Here is a 14,384-nt window from a genome sequence, read left to right on the forward strand (position 1 = left end):
CTGGGTGCAGAGGGGAATGTGTCCTCGCCTTGTCTGTTTGGGCATGAGTACAGGCACAAGGGAGCACGGGGAAAAGAGCATCAAATGGCAGTAATTACTTAGCACATGCTGAACACTCACTCTGCCAGGCCCGATTCTGTTTTGTATTTCCGCTTCTGTATTCTTTACTTACGTATTTATGTTTTATTATGTGCAAACATAATTATTATTACTAATACTTCTAGATTGAGTAATATAGCCTTGCCCACTTTACAGGTAAGGAAATTGAGGCAGAGGAAGGCTAAGTAACGTGCCCAAGGTTAAGTGACAGCTAGGATTGCATCCCAAGCAGTGTGGCTCCAGAGTCTGTGATAGGAGCCAGGCTGAATCTGCCTGGGGGACACCTGGGCGGGAGGGGGCCCCTGAGCTGGGACCCGGAGGATGAATAGAGCAGAGTCCTCCTGAGCAAAAGGAAAAACACACAGGGGTACCTGAAGCCTGAGGTACAAAAGCCTGAGATAGAAAGGCATGCTCTGGGGAATCAGCCTGGAGCACCAAATGTTAGGGAAGGAAGTGGTAAGAGACGAGGCTGGAAAAACAGGCAAGAGGCAGGCTATGTAAAAAGTTTATATTTTAGGGGTGCCTGGGTGGCTCAGTCTGTTAAGCGTCCAGGTCATGATCTCACGGTCATGATCTCACGGTTCTTGGGTTCGAGCCCCGTGTCCGGCTTTGTGCTGACAGCTCAGAGCCTGGAAGCTGCTTCAGATTCTGTGTCTCCCTCTCTCTCTGCCCCTCCTCCACTCACACTCTGTCTCTCTCTGTCTCTCAAAAATAAATAAATGTTTAAAAAAATTGTTTTAAAGAGTTCATATTTTATCTTGTAAGCAATGGGGGCAGGGGTGGTTAGAATTCTTGTCAGGGGAAAGACATGATCAGATCAGCCCTGCTGCAAGATAGAATGGAAGACGGAGTGGGGGCATAGTGGAGGTGGGAGGGAGACAAGGGGGTTTTGTCATTTGGGGGTAGGGGTCCACTCGCAGACCCCCTTCTCAAAGCTCCTTTGTCTCTAATTCTTCTATCTGATTCCTTCCAAATCCCTGGCCATCAGGCCAAACCATTCACTGTTACTCATAAATCACTTCAGATGCTAAACTTAGGCCATCTCTTCTTTTGAGAAGAGTGGTCAAAATATACTGTTGAACGTGCTGTCCCTGGGAGGATTTGCCTGCTCTGCTGTCCTTCAAGGCTGGTTCTGAGGCCATTTCTGATGCCACCGCAGCCCCTTACTGGGCGATGCCAGTGTATTGTCCAGAGCCACTTGTAAATCAGGCCCCAATTTCTCCTCCTGCAGACAGCAGGTCATAGGGAACGCTCCATGAGGTCACAGGTATGTGCCGAGAGTGGGGTGACTGACAGCATAATAGGAGCAAGTGTGTTGGGAGTGCAAGCCACGAGCAACTTGCTTGTGTCTTCAGGCCCCGCTTGACCCAGGCTTAACCATGCTGCTTCCGCCTGATGGCACGGTGGTGCTGGGCACACCCTTCCTTCTTGGCTTATTGATCAGATCATACCCAGTTCATGATGAGATATGTGGGCTCCATGGTCATCTGGAATCCCCTGCTCCGGTCTTCAGTCTGTGAGGTCTAGTAGAAAGTCAAGAGCTGTTTCTCACATGAATAATTACTGAGCAAAGAGGTGAGATCATTGTTGCAAAAAACCTCAGAGGCCCTCACTGTGATTCTCCCATTGGTGCTCTCAGGTGGCTCCATGCAGAATCCTGATCTACCACACACAGTGATCACCGTTGGATCTTCTGGGTCATGGGAGGCATAAGACACAGCTGCTTACATTGCAACCTGGATCCACAACAGAATCTTCTCTTGCTCTTGGCCCGTCTTAAAGCTGGAAGCTGTTGACATCTGCATTAATCTCTGCAACTCCCTCAGGGCAGTATGAGGACTTGAGAGACTCCCATTTGTCCTTTCCACAGCAATAGCCCTTATTCCACGCACGGATCAGGAGCCAGGGTAGGGATTCTGCCAGTTGCTAAGGTTATCTATTCTAATTGTTTAGTCAGGAACTGAGAAAATAACCATGGGATAGGCTAAGAGACCCATTGGGTCTACCATGAGATAGAGTCAGGTGAAAATGCATTTATCACCTGGCTCCCAAAAGACTCACATTGACCAATGGATAAAGTAGTGTTCTGGGCCCCCAAGAATTAATGTTATACCAGAGCCAGTGTCCAATAATCCTTGAAAGATCAGGGTAATCCAGTTACCTTGGTCAACACATGGTTTACCCTGGTAAGTGGCCACAAATCCTTTAGGAAAGGCTAGAAGATTCACAGTGCATTTTATGGTGTTATTGCAAGAACTTCCCCCAAGAGTACTTGACCTTCTCTTTGTTCAAGAGTTTCCATGTCTGTGATCCGACTTAGGAAAGGGAAAGAAGGGAGGGGACATGATCCTCCATTATAGCTCTAATCGGGCCTCTGCTAAAGTTGTCCACAATCATACAACCAGGCAAAGAGGAGCAAGAAGGAAGCGGGCAAACATCTCCCTTCTTCACTGGGTCAGGCTGCTGTCTTCATTCCTTCCTACTGGTTGTTGCTGCTTCTCCAGCAGGTCATCAAGCCCCTTGTAGGGCAGGCATCGAATGCTGGGGTCTGTCCCATATGTGAACTCTTGGGGGGAGGGAGGCGCTGTGGGGACCTGCACTGTACATTTCCCTGACCAGCAGACTGACTCTGCCTTGCCTTGTTTTCCCCACCACCCCTCAACTCTCACCAAATGTTCTCAACCCTCGGCCTCTAGCTGCTGGGATGACCTTGGTGGGCCTGCAGTCCTTGGGTGGAGTCACTGACAGCTCAAGCCCAGGTCCCTTCTGCTATGCCCAACCAACTTTTCAGAAAATGGGTCTTTACCATACTAAATGATAGGAGTATAGGCTAACTGCCCTCCATTCTCTCCCTCAATACACACACCTCATCCCACCACCTTTGCCAAGGCCTCCTTCCCCTTGTTCAGATCAGCTGAGCAGACATCCGATCAGGACATGAAATGGCAGTCTTCTCTGCTTCTCTCTTTACCGGTGATTCTCTTAGAGCAGCCCCTCTCCTTTCCTTACCCATAAGGGTGTGAAGGGAGGGAGTAGCTTCTTATCATGAACATTGTACTGCCCCACTCTGCAAAAAGCTAACAGATCTCTCTCGGGGATCACCACATACTGTGGGGGCAGGGGGGGTGTTGGTGGTGATGGTATCCCTCAGTATACCTTGCACAGAAGGCTGATGACTCTGGATTTAGAATGTGTTATCTTTGGCATCTTCTATTTTAGCCTTTGGCTTTAACCATAATCCAGGGCAACTGAACATGTCCCGTTAGACATCTTGGCAAATACATATTTCTCAAGACAGTGGGGGAAAGACATGTCTTGTGGGTCTTCTCAGAGGAAGTGTCTGGGTCTCACATACATCCATGTCCACATTTCTATCCCCCAAATTCTATGCGTTCTTTCCTTATGTTCCAGGAATTTCTGCCTCCTCAACTCCATTTAGTGGGAACCATCCTGGAGTCCATGCTTCAAACAACCAAACACAGAATTCAAACTTAGAATTAGTGACTTAGGCTAGGACATCCAATCAAGAACCTTCAGATTCAGACAACCTCATACTGTATTCTTTTTTCTTTAGCCTTATTGTCTCATAATTCATTCTCACGTGAATGCCCCAGACTTTCGGTGATTCAAATTAATAATATCATGCCATACTTGTGGTGTGTACTTCTTCTCCAATGTTTGAATATGAAATTAGCTACCACTGCCACCACCCAGCATGCTGGGGTCTGCCCATTATCATTTTTTTCAGTCTGGAGGTAATAAGGATAGTGAGTGGCTCCTCTGCTTGCAAAGTAACCACATAAAGTGGATCCCCGGACGTCACCACACAAGGCAGGAACAGCTGCATCAGACAAGGGGGAGGAGCTGCTTCTCCGGCAAGAAAGACTCAGTGGGGGGTGAGAGGCTCAGGGTACACTGAGCTCCCCAGATCTTCCCAGGTATCTTCATTCCAGCTGTTGGGGCCCCGCTTTTTTCCTGGTCTGTGCCCTATCTTTCACATTAGAAATGTAGAGAAGCTATGATTTTTAACGAAACTTCTGATTTGACACCTATAGGATTAATGCTATGATTGGTCCTGCAACTGAGCTAGAAGAAAACCTTTCAGTAAGGTCATCGAAAGTCCCTGGGTTTTTGTCCAGGCCTTGGGCTGAAATTTGTGAATTTGAGTTTTCCTTCTCTTCTGAGGCATCCCAGTGCAGGCAGAAGCAACCCTACAGACAGACACCCCTTCCACCTCTTCCCCCCACACTTCCCACCCTTGAATTCCTTTCCTCTTCACACCCTCCCCTGCCTTACGTTGGGTTCTTCTGAAAGCAGGCTCGAGACTCAGACTTGGGTGAGGGCTGTTTATCCAGAGTTTCCATCTGGAAGCAAAAGAATGAGATGGGAAAGGGAGAAAAGTCAACTAAGGAGGCCGGGTTTTGCTGTTAATGATGGTGGGCTCTCTTCCACGGGGGCTTCTAAAGCACGTTGTTGAAGGTGCCTCCATATTGTCCTCGGAAGGAAAGGAACGGGATTGCTTATCCACCGGCTCTCGTCCCCTTTTCGGATTTGCCCTCAGGAAGGTTAATTTCTCCCACACTTGGGGGTTGGCTGCACTGACGGTGGATGGCTGAGTGTTCTTCGCGGCTCTGCAGAGAGCCTTGAGGAAGAAAACAGGGAGATGCTGACACACGGTTGAGTGTGGCCATCCCACAGCTGCACTGAAACCAGGACAGCAGGGGTGTTCTGCAGGCACCAAGAGCATCTGCTGAGGAGCCCTCATACCATTGCCTGCAGTGGGTGCTTCAGGGGACGAGGGACCCATGGGTCCAGGGACCACGGGTAATAACTTAAGGAGCTGTTTTGGCAATTGATCCATGGGCCGCTAGAGTTCCTGGCTGGATTTCCACTGCCTTCAGCTCCAACCAGACAGATAAGAAATCCTGATACCCCCTCGCTTCTCTGAAGGTCTGTTTCCTGCCACCACTTAAGGCACCAATTTCTGTATTTGTTAGGGTTCCTGATTGTAAATATTAGAACTGACTTAGACTGATATAATTTGAAAAGGGGATTTATTGATAAAAACATTAGTAATTCATTTTTAAAATGCTGGGGGAGGGGCGCCTGGGTGGCTCAGTCGGTTGAGCAGCCGACTTCGGCTCAGGTCATGATCTCACGGTCCGTGAGTTCTAGCCCCACGTCGGGCTCTGTGCTGACAGCTCAGAGCCTGGAGCCTGTTTCGGATTCTGTGTCTCCCTCTCTCTGACCCTCCCCCGTTCATGCTCTGTCTCTCTCTGTCTCAAAAATAAGTAAACGTTAAAAAAAATAAAAAATAAAATAAAATAAAATGCTGGGGGAAGAAAAGGAGAGTCATGTTCAAACCTGGCAGGAAAGAAAGCAACCAGACCTCAGCCAAGCCAGCCCGCCATTCAGAATTTACTGAGAGTCTCCTGGGTACAGGCTGGGGGATGCTGTATTGTGAGCTTGGGTAAACACATTCAGGAAGAGTTGAATAACCCAACCATTGAGTAAAAGGACAGTTCTATTGGTCTGGAGTCCTCAGGGAAGGAGACATGCCAGCTGGACAGGTAAGGCATGAGAAATCGCCAAGGTTGTGGTCACCGGAAGACACCCTGCGCTCACCATAGCTGTGGGTACTGGGGAGGGTTCCTCTTGCTTCTTGGACCTCAGGACATAAGCCCTTCCTTCCCGTATTCTCATAGACCTCTGTTCTAGGGAAGGTTATTAGAATTAATAAGCTCAGGCATTCAGACTGTAAATCTACTTTGCTATGGGGAAAGAAAATCTTTAAAATGTATACACATTAAATCCAGTGGAGTAATTTATAGGTACCTAGCCTGATCATTGAATCCGGCTTGGCAACCACATAAGTCTGATTTGTGCAGGTTTAACTTTTAATGGCTCCTTGCTCCCGGAAGGCCTCCTTTCTTCACTAATAGGGACTGCAAGAGACTGTAGACCCTAGACTCTAGCACTTGAGTCCTATGTGCATGCTTAATCTTGCCTCAACCTTAGGGACTCATTCTGGCCTCAGTCACAATGAGTTTAAAGAGCCTTACCTACGTCAGGACCTCAGGCATACATTACCCAGTCCTGCCCTAACCTAACTGTTGGGCCTTACCTAGGCCCCAATATCTGCCTAGAAAACTTGGTAAGAATCCAGGTCCTCCAAAGCCAAGACCCAGCCTTACTCCCATCCATCTTCCCAGGATTTTTCATTCCATCATTCTTTCCAAAAATCTTGCCCAGAACCCAGCCTGCTGCCAGTTCCCCCTTGACACTGACCATCTACTCATTTGGCTTTCTCATGGTTCCTGCTCATAGCACTCCTCCTACTCCCTACCAGGGTCCAACACTGCTGGGTTTCTCTCTTTTGCCCTTTGAAGGCTTCCTTAAGACCACCAGCCCCACCATCACACATGCCCATCCCCGCAAGCTCTGAGCACACTGCCTGACTAGATTTCCCTGACTGCTTACAGCAGGGCCTGCCTGCCCACCCCGAGTGAGTAGGACTGGTTTTTCTCTCCTGACCACTCCTGGTCTGCCCCTTTTTACTGTTTCCTGAGTTCTAGACTACCATTTATAACACATTTTATTTCTTTCCTTGAACCTGCCTGCTTATAATTTGTGCCAGCCCCAGATAATGGTTCTTTTGTGCTAGTTTCCAGGAATGAACAATCCATTGATTTCAGGTAAAAGCTGTTCTCTCTACAAGAGAATGGCTTCAATCAACTTGTTTATTCCTATGAGAAAACAACCTTTCTCTTATCTGTACGTTATTACATTTTGTTCATTCACTTAACTCATATTTATTGAGCAGTACTATATACCAGGCACTCTGTTAAGAGCTAAGAATAGAGAGACAATTAATGCATAGTTCTTACCCTCAAAGGGCTCTCAGTCTAGAGGAATAAAAAGTCCTATATATATTTAAAAAATACAAAGCAACATAGTAAGTGCTATTTTATTTGAAGCATGAGCAAGATCTGATTAATTTTTTAAATTATTTTTATTATTGTAGGGGATATTTGACCAGGGTCATATATGCAGAAAAGATGGGAACTGGGCCTAGGAAGCCTTGAATATGCCTAGGTCTCCCAGAGGGCAGGGGTGGTGAAGCAGCTACTGGATGCGGACAGGCATTTGGGAAGGGAGCTGAGAAGGTTCCAGAAGTGAATGGAAGTGAGAACATTAACTAAGTAAAACTCATCGATCCAGGATGTGTATGTCAGTCAATCATCATTGTTTAGCAAATGAACTCTCTGCCAGCGAATCACTCTATATCTTAGAAATGCACTTTGTATTATTGGAAACTAAACTCAAGGGGGGCCAAGAAGTTAAGGAAATATAAGTCAGCCAATTCCCCTATGTCTTTATAGGGAGTACAGGATGACACATGTTGTTGGGTCAGGCCAAAATGCTATGCACCATCTTATGTGATACGGACCAGAAGAATTAACAACAAATAATGGGTAAAAGATGGGCTTCAATAAAAACAAAAATTTTAAAACCCACCCTTCTTTTTTTTTAGAATCAAGAACTTTTTTGAATGAGAGGAAGTTTGTATAACATAAAATGAATCATTTTAAAGTTAACAATTCAGTGGCATTTAGTACACTCATGATGTTGTGCAACCTCTACCTCTGTCTACTTCCAAAAATATTTTCATCACTCCCAAAGGAGACCCTGTACACATAAACACTCTCTACTCTGCTCCTCTACTCCTCAACAACCACTCATCTGCTTTCTATATCTATGGACTCTTCTATCTGGACATTTCACATAAATGGAATCATGCAATATGTGACCTTCTATGTCTGGTTTCTTTTAGTTAGCGCAATGTTTTTGAAGTTCGCCCACGCTGTAACTGAAGTCCTTATAAGGACTTCATTCCTTCTTATGGCTAATACCCCATTGTACGTATATAGCACAGTTTGTCTATCCATTCATTCCATCAAGGGGTGTTTGCGTTGTTTCCGCTTTTTGGCTACTGTGAATAGTACTACTATGAATACATGTGTATAAGTATTTGTTGGAGTACTGTTTTTAAATGCTTTGGTCTACATCAAGGAGTAGAATTGTGGGGCCATACGGTAATTCCATGCTTCACTTTTTGAAGAACCAGCCATTGATTCTTAACCAGGAAATGCTGTATACCAGCCAGAAACCATAGAGAAAAATGACCATAGGACTCTAAAATCCTATACATGGGGGGATTTGGGAAGATACTCTTGGCTGATGATCAAACCCAATTCTTTGTCTTCCTGGACACACAGCTAGACTACAGTTCCCACTCTCTCTCAGAACCTGGTGAGGCGATGTGTCTGTCCGTGCCAGTAGAATATGACCAGAAGTAATGTGTGGCGATTCCAGGTCTGGCTTGTAAAAACCACCACAGGCAATCCTCCGTGCTCTTTGCTCTTCGTCAGGCTCTACGCAGACAAGATGGCGGCCTTAGAGGACACATATCAAAGATGGAAGAACCACCAGATGGAAGCACCCTAAGTTCCAGAATTACCACTTGGAGGACAATTGCTACCAGTTAGGAATATTTGTTTTAGACTTAAAATGAGTGAAAACAAACTTTTATTGTGTTAAGTCATGAGAGTTTATGAGTACTCCATGATGGCTGCTAGCATTACCTTATCCTTACCCTAAAAGGTGAACGAGAAGGCCACACCTTGCTCAGACAGCCATGATGCTTGAGCCTTGTGTGAGCAATCAAGGGTTAAGAAGAGCCCAGAAGGCCAGGGCAGCTGGAGACTGGGGTAGATTTGGGCCCACTGTTTGGGGCTTTCCCAGAGAGAAATTCAGGACCTGGTCTCTGGAAAGCTTACACAGGACAGCAGCAGGATAGGCCGGAACCATGACTAGCTGTGGTGTCCTTAAAGTAAGGAGAGAAATGAGGCCTCTGTACCTAGAAAAGTGTTTCAATCAGAAAAAAAAAAGTGAACTAAAAAAAAAAAGTGCTTCTGTGACTAGACTGAATAGATTTGATCTTCCTTAGATTCAGAAGTCTGTTGATGTTCATCTGTTTTTATGCTTTGTTGCTTCCTTTGATAATTTTCCATCTGTCTTCTCTTCGTTTCTTAAGAAAGTTCCATAGGAAAATTCCAAATCAAACTCTGATAGGGAACAATGGGCAGTCACGACAAATTTAAGGCAGCATGGTGAGGAGAAAGAGCTCCTCTAGAGGCCAGGTGAGATAGTGTAGGGATTAATGTTTCTTAATCCGGGTATCTTGGTATGTGAAACAGGTAATTGTTTCGTGTGCAAGACTATCCCCAATTCTGACTATCAGAATTGTCAGCATCCTTGGTCCTGCCCATTAAAGAGCAGTAGAGTGCCAGTCGTGACAATCAAAGCTCCTGCAGACACTTCCAAACACACCTAGGCAGGGCAGGACCCTAATCCCCGGGTTGAGAACCATTGAATGAGGGGTAGAAAAACCAGGTGAAAGGCGATTTACAGATCTGAGGGAGACTTATCAGGGACCCCTGAAAATGTCCCTGCCTTCTTCATAGCAGGTTTCCTCTCTAGAACCTTTTAAAGACTCTCTCCCTCTTAAGTCTTTTTACTGACTACCTATTCCCTAGACCTCTCTGTCCCCCTTTTTCCTTTGGCCCCTAACCTGTTCCTCCCACTCTCCAGTGTGGATCAAGATTTTCTGATTTTAATTGTCTCAAAGATGCTTTTTCCCCCCACCGCTTCCAGCCTCAGACCTCAGACCTTCCTGCTGGCTTGTTATTAGGACCACATACTTTAGTGTGTGTATAAAGCCCATCTTATTGCCTCTGTTGATCTGGGCATCCAAGACCCTCCAGGTTAGGAGAACAGCATCAACAAAGGTCGGTGTCATGAGGAAGTCTAGAGTGATGGAAAGAATGACAGACATTTTGGCAGTAGGCTTTGGAGTATACTAAGAAAGACGGTGGGAGAGCCAGGCTGGAGGCAAATAATCCAGTCTTCACTTGGATGATGTGTAGGAGGAAAATGCCCAACCATTTCTGGTACAGCTGTGAGGTGTAGGCCTTTCAAGATGGGGACACCACAGGAGATCTGAATCCCCGGGTGTCTGAGGCAGGAGGGAACTGAGCACATAGGGCAATGCCAGATGAAAGAGATGAGGGTATCTTCTTGTCTTTAATTCTGGGAACCCCCTAGTTAGAATCAGATGCCTGTCATGACAGTGAATGAGAGGAGACACTCTTTGGGAAGGAGTCCTTGAGAACTGGCAAAGAATGGAGCTCAATAATTGAACTCAATAATTGAACTCAAGGTTATTAGGTCATTGGCTAGGGTTCCCCCTGACACACAAAAATCCCTCACACAAAAAGTTCCTCTCTCCCAGTACAGAACAATAAATCATACTGAATGCATTTACTGATGAATTCAATCAGGCAATTTGTCTATCTCCCAATTACCATTTTCTCTTCATTGTAGTATGCATCTATCTCCCTGCTTCCCCTACATACATTTGAACATTTCTGAAATAGAGATGTGTCTTAAAATAGAGTGCATGTGTGTTGTAAAGTTTCTTTCTTTTTTGAAGCAGCTATTAAATCAATGGTGCATCTTATAATCAATGGTATATTAGAATCGAGGAAATAAGGTAATTACCAAAATTGATCTCCCATTTTGATGTAGTATAGACAAGATTATTCACTGGGCACCTGGAAACACCTGTGCTTACTCTTGCATGGAAAACTGTTTGTAGACAGCTTCAGCGGGATCTGCACGCACACGCGCGCACGCACACACACACACACACACACACACACACGCTTCTATGGTGCTGGCTGGCTATGGGTTTGGATGTCATCATATCCTTAGGGAACCCAGAGAAATACACAAGATGTGCTAAATCCCACCCCCTCTTGGAAATGTCATGAACAAATTGCTTTTGGCTCACTCTGTGGCTGACTGTGCTGCTGATTGGTCTCAGTGAGGGGCAAGGACTCTGTTCCTGGCAGGAGACAAGACCTGGCCAATGAGATTCAGGCAGGCGGATTTGATGGTTGCTACCAATACAGAAGTATCCTGAAAGCTGAGGCGCCCCCCCATCTGGCACACCAGCCCTGGTCCCCTTGGGGGCCCAACCACTCTACAGAAGCCCCCATTGTTTAACCATCTGTTCTCACTCCCTGACATGGCATGGTTATCTTCCCTCTTCCTAGAAGAAAGGAGGGATGTGGGTAATGGGGTGATCAAGGCTTGTCATGAGGAGAACAAGATGATGGATCACCATTAAACCTCATCAGCTAGGCCAAGGCAGTGGAGAATGTGAACAAGTGGTTTGACAAGGCAGCAGGCCTCTGCTGGAGATTTCAAGAACTTTCCATCAGCCAGAGTCAAGAGCTATGATGAAGCACATGCTAAAAGAGATGGGAAGTTACTCAATTCTCCAAACCTTTAAGTCTCTAAGGCTTACATGGGCTTCAGAGTAGGTTCCCTGCCCCAGAGCTGCCCTCCTTGGAAGAAGTGGTACCCAGTGAACAAGGACCCACTCTTCTCAATCTGAGGCCTCAGGGATTCTTAAGGAACCTAGGATCAGGCTATGTTGACATAAAGAATGTCCATCCTGGCACCATCCCACAATGGCCTCTCTGGCTAGGACCAACCTAAATTTTGTGGCCGTGGAAATTTCCTGGACAGAGCATTTTGCCTCTACCTGGTTGCCTTTGAGGGGTGTCTTTAGGGTGGAATGGGGTGGAATGGGATAAGGAATAATCTTTGATCACGATCCAGACCTGCATGCTTGGCTCTTTCCCTCCTACCAAGGGAGAGGAAAACTGATCCAGTGGACCAAATGCAGCAGCCACTGACAGGGAAGCAGTGGCAGCCCCACTGAAGGATCATCCCCACCCTCACTGCATAATGTCTGCAGAAAAACCCTGAGGAGATTGATCAGGCAGTGTCTATGCATTGTAATTTCACTTAATGCTATTAAGGGGGCAGTTTGGGCCATTTGCTAGAAAGGGCTGGCAAGGTTCCAGAATCCTTGGCTAATGAATCTCAAGTATTAATCCCATTAGTCTTCTACTGTCTGCCACTTCTAACTGGGTCCCTCCCTCTCCCCCCAATCTTCCTTTCCCTGGAGGAAGCTCCCTGATGCCTGAGGCTCATGGCATGTTCCTGTTAACAAGGACTGGGTTGGCCTTGCTCACCAGGCTAGTTTTACCACAAATTGAAAGAGCAGCTTGGGCAGTCACTCATATAGGTTGACGGGGGCAATTTCCTCAGGAGAATCATAGAGTCTCAGTTTGATGAAATCCAAGAAGTCATGGAATTCTCCCTTTTTTCCCTTTATATCAGTGATTAACAATCTTTAGGGCACTCACACACGTGCACACACACACACACACACAAACACAATCACCTCAATATCTGCATTTCTAAGAGACATGTTTTACATTCTTATGCAGGTGGTTCATGGACCATACCTTTAGAGACCTGTCTAATAGCATCTCCGATGGATGGTGTCTGCTCTCTGATTGGATAGCTCTGCAAGTCTAATCCTTATCTCATATGATCACTCTTCTTGTATTTGGACCTAGGCCCTGTAAGTCCACGGGGCATAGGACAAGAGTAACAGCTATAGAGTGACACAAATGTGAGATCACATTCCAGTTCTGCTACGTACCTCCTATGTGATTTAGGGCACACAACAGGCTATACGGATGGTTGGGGCCCCCACTACTGGCTATTATAGGTTCTGGGCAGGAGTGAAGCTGCAGGGTAATTTTAGTCTGTATCCTACTCTGAATCTTGTAATTTGGAACAAACATAAATAAGTCTGTTTCCTCATTTATGAAATGGAAAATATAATGCACTGGGGACTTCTGCTTCTGGGATGATGGAATAGACATAATTTCCCCTGTTCTTCCTGCTAAGTACATCTAAAAATGCTGGATGTTACATATAACACAAACCTAAGAAAACTCTGAAAGGTAGAGAGCCAAAGGCTAGGGACTGGCTAAGGACCTCAGTACCTGTGCAATGACAAGGTAGTGAGGTCCTTGGGTTTTCTTTTTGCCCCATCCATCCCAGTCATAGAAGAAGCCAGCAACCCAGAAAAACCAATAGGAACATAAAAACAAAACAAACAAACAAACAAACAAACAAAAACTTAGCAAAAGCCTAGTTAAGCCAAAGGACCAGGAAAGAGGACATCTAGCAAGACAGAAAATTTTAAGACAATAACTATTCCACTCCAGCTAATCCCCACAGAGAAAACTGTGGTCCTATCTCCACCATTGCCAGCAAAGATTAAATAGGAAGCTTACGCACGCTTCCACCCTCACAAAAGTAAATGAGGTTCCTAACATACCTGCCAGGATGTTGTCAGAGAAGCCCAAGTAGTGAGACGGGACTTTCATCCCTAATGGCTGGAAACAAGATACCACCCACCATGGTGTTAGTGGAGATCACATGGGAAGCTTGGACTTCCCACCCCCACCCAGAAGTAATGAGGCTTTCTTCCCCTTCTCCACTGGAGTGGTATTGGAGGAGAACTAATGAAAAGTCAGGACTTCCACTGTCAATGAGTGGTAACAAAACCTCCTCACCACTGTGTGGAGATTGATGTGATGTGGGGCCCAGAGTCAGGAAAGAATTCTTGAGAAGTTTTTGGTGCAAAAGGTGGTTTTATTAAAACATGGGGACAGGACCCATGGACAGAAAGAGCTGCATGGGGATTGCAAGGAACAGTCGATTACATACTTTTAAGTTAGTGGGGGTTAGGGATAGCCTAAGTCTCTAAGGAATTTGGAAGCAAGGCGTCCAGCAGTTTGAGAAGCTAGTTGCTGTTAAGGTAAGGTTATTTACTACTGTTTAGTAAAACATTAGTCATGAGACCCTTCAGACGTATATCAGTGGGCCATATGTTTGAAGGATGATTGTTAACATATATCTTGGCAGGGGAATTAGAGATAAAGAAAGTTTCCAAAGGGATTTTTATTTTTATTTATTTTAATGTTTCCTTATTTATTTTGAGAGAGAGACCGAGAGCATGAGTGGAGGATGGACAGAGAGAGAGAGAGAGACAGAATCCAAAGCAGGCTCCAGGCACCGAGCTCTCAGCACAGAGCCCAGCACAGGGCTCGAACCCACGAACCTGTGAGATCATGACCTGAGCTGAAGTTGGATGCTTAACTGACTGAGCCACCCAGGTGTCCCCAAAGGGACTTTTATATATTAAAGAAGACTTACAGGATCCTGGAGGTCTGGCTAATGCCAAGCTAAGATTGCTTTTTGCCTCTAGCAAAGCATTAATATTCCTT

General features: G+C 45.8%; 1 pseudogene; it reads right to left on the minus strand.

The window, feature by feature from the left end:
* Window positions 1-13,481, minus strand: part of LOC109250473 (transcription factor BTF3-like) — an 81,085-nt pseudogene extending 67,604 nt beyond the window's left edge.
* Window positions 13,482-14,384: the final 903 nt, after the last annotated feature.

Source organism: Panthera pardus, unplaced genomic scaffold, assembly GCF_024362965.1.
Source record: "Panthera pardus isolate Hobbes unplaced genomic scaffold, ASM2436296v1 HiC_scaffold_21, whole genome shotgun sequence".
Taxonomy (NCBI): Eukaryota; Metazoa; Chordata; class Mammalia; order Carnivora; family Felidae; genus Panthera; species Panthera pardus.